Here is a 2,808-nt window from a genome sequence, read left to right as displayed (position 1 = left end):
ACAACAACGAGATGCACGCGGCGGTTTGAAGAGCCAAAACCAAGACAGGTGGCCTCCAGGGGTTTGATTATACCATTTTTTTTTTTTTTTTTGTCGCCATCACAAGCGAAACACGACGCGGTTCAAAGATGGCGTCCGACTCAAAGTAAAACAACACTTGCGGCTTTCATCTCCTCGATGCGCTTGATGAGTCAAAAGGTAAATGCTTCAGTTCTGAGAGCATTAATGCTACAAACAGCCTCAGCTCCTGAAGCACTTTTTGTTGTGGCTTTGACATAACAGATGATTGGGGATGGTGATAAACTCCGGAATGTGTTTGTTAAAAAAAAAAAAAAAATACAGCTTCAGCTATTCTGCTTGAAAGAATTCAAATGCGCGTTTATTTCTGTCACGGACGACACTGAAAACACGTTGCGCTGGGATCCGCACGTGTGACTAACGGGTGGAAAGCGCGCGTGTTCGTGCGTGCGTGAACTTCGCACCGAGACGGCGCTTTGATTATTCCTGGATGTGGAGTAAATTGGAATAATTTCCCATTTGATGCGCTCTGGCTCAGACCTGTCAGACGCCCGCCTTCACGCCTCTGCAAGAGAGTACGATGACATCATTCTCCAGCGCACACACACACCCGCCCTCCCTTCGTGTGTGTGTGTGTGTGTGTGTGTGCGCTCGAGGTAAATGCGTCGAGATCTCTCAGATGCACTCGGGTCAAACGCTCCTCGCTGATTCGCCCCGGCTGCCTGAGCCTCACTGTTTTTGAATAGCTGGTATGGTAATTTTGGAGAAACCATACATTTAAAAGAGCCCATTTCTTTGGCCGTGAGGAGATACGGGCGCTTTAGGTCAGAATAGGCGGGTTTTTTTTTTTTTTTTTTTTTTTCTCCCTCATCACAAATCCCCAGAGTGAGCCATTCAAACGTGTACAGCCTCAGCTGCTTCTCCATTCAGGGCTCATTTAGCGGCAGAAAGGCGGGTGGAGATGAAGGTGATGAAGTGGTGCCGGTCCAAATATACCGAAAAAAAAGCGAGCTCGAGCTCGAATTGCACTCTTAATCTGTTACTCGCTCTCCTTCTACCAACGCTTTCTTTTCTTTTCTTCTTTCCTCTTTCCTCTTTCCTTTCCACTCGCTCTCCCACCTCATCATCTAATCCAGCCGGAGGGAAGAGCAGTTGTGTTTGTGTGAAAGATGAGCCGGTCTTAGCCGCGCTCTAACCCTAACCCTCCCAGACACACACACACACACACACACACACACACACTATACAACACCAATACCCTCCTGATTCACACAAGCACGCTGGTCATCTGGCTGGGTGAGGGCACCAGCGCTGTGATTAGGAGGCCGGGGTTACGATCTATAGGCACAGAGGTATGTATTATTGATGATGTATTATACATTGAACACGGGATCTTTGGAGGAAATGCTAATCCAAACACAAGATGAAATATTCATGGCGCATGGCTGCGTGGTTTCACCTCTTTCTGCTCTTTAAACCAGATAAGATCCGTGCGGGGTTAAAGGCAGAAGTAAATGAGACAGTAAGAGGAGGGCAGAGAGGGAGAAAAAGGAGGAGTAATGTAGTGAAGCGTGAAATCATGACTGGCTTTGTGTAATTTAGCTCTTGGATGGAGCTCACAGGCTAAAACCTGCCCTTAGGCCCCCTATTAATACACACTTCCAAGCGCACACATCCAATAAAAAAAGCATGCATGTTGCAAATAATTAAAGTGCAGTATTATCTTCACATGGCCTTCTTCGACCGGTTCATCTTCCCCCCCCCCCCCGCCCCCCCTGGAAACGCTCCTCCTCCTCCTACTTTGCGCCGATGACTGTGGCGTCTGCACGTAGGAGGCGTCTTTGCCCGGCAGCCGCAGTTAGAAGTTTCCTCTCCACCCGCTGTCCTCGTGGGTGAAGTGACAACAGGAGGGAGAGGGATGCTTCTTCGGGGGGATGGGGGGGGGGGGGGGGGGTTTACGGGACTTGATGGATGTCTGGCAGGAACGTTGCGAGCCGATCGGGTGGAAAGCGAAAGCAATGGATTCAGGTTTCAAGGGAGATGAGTTCCATCGGATGGAGACGCCTGGTAAACCTTCATATCAGGCCGGGTCAGGAGGTGTCCTCATGTGTGTGTGTGTGTGTGTGTGTGTGTGTGTCCTATCAGGGCTTATTCAGAAGGAGTGGGTGTAATGCAACGTCTAACATTTAAGGAAACTGCAGCTCTGATCTGATATCATGCTGCCGTGCTGATGCAGATACAAACACACACACACACACACACAAACGCACAATCACACACGCACAGGCGTCCACACGAAATATCTGCTCACAAAAAAAACAACAAAAAAAACATCATCACACACCAGACACACAATCACACACACAAAAGATCTATAAAACACCCTATTAGGCCTCATCCCGTCATATCTGAGCCCAGCTCATCCCTGACCTCACACTATAAAACTTTAACACACCTTGGTGTACGCGGCGTCATTACAGCAGCTCTAATAGGGTTGTGCGAGTGTGGTGGCTCCTCTGGGTTTATTTGCGCGGTGTTTCCTCTGCAGATGGAGGCTTTACAAGCCCAGGAGCCCCGTTATTGGCCTCCTGTCACTGTCCCAGCGAGCTGTGTTGAATCTATAACCAGCTGACAGCTGAGCAGATACTCAAGGACTCTCCAGAAAGAGGGGGGGGGGGGGGGGGGGCAGGCTTTACAAGCTACACAACGGACAATGCCGATGATGATCATCATCGCTGGCCGGTTTGCTACTGTCCTGCGCCTACAGATACACGTCTGTGAGTCAGTGTG

This window comes from Pungitius pungitius, chromosome 17 (assembly GCF_949316345.1).
Source record: "Pungitius pungitius chromosome 17, fPunPun2.1, whole genome shotgun sequence".
Lineage (NCBI taxonomy): Eukaryota > Metazoa > Chordata > Actinopteri > Perciformes > Gasterosteidae > Pungitius > Pungitius pungitius.
The sequence above is the reverse complement of the archived record's forward strand: the minus strand, read 5'-3'. Positions refer to the sequence as shown.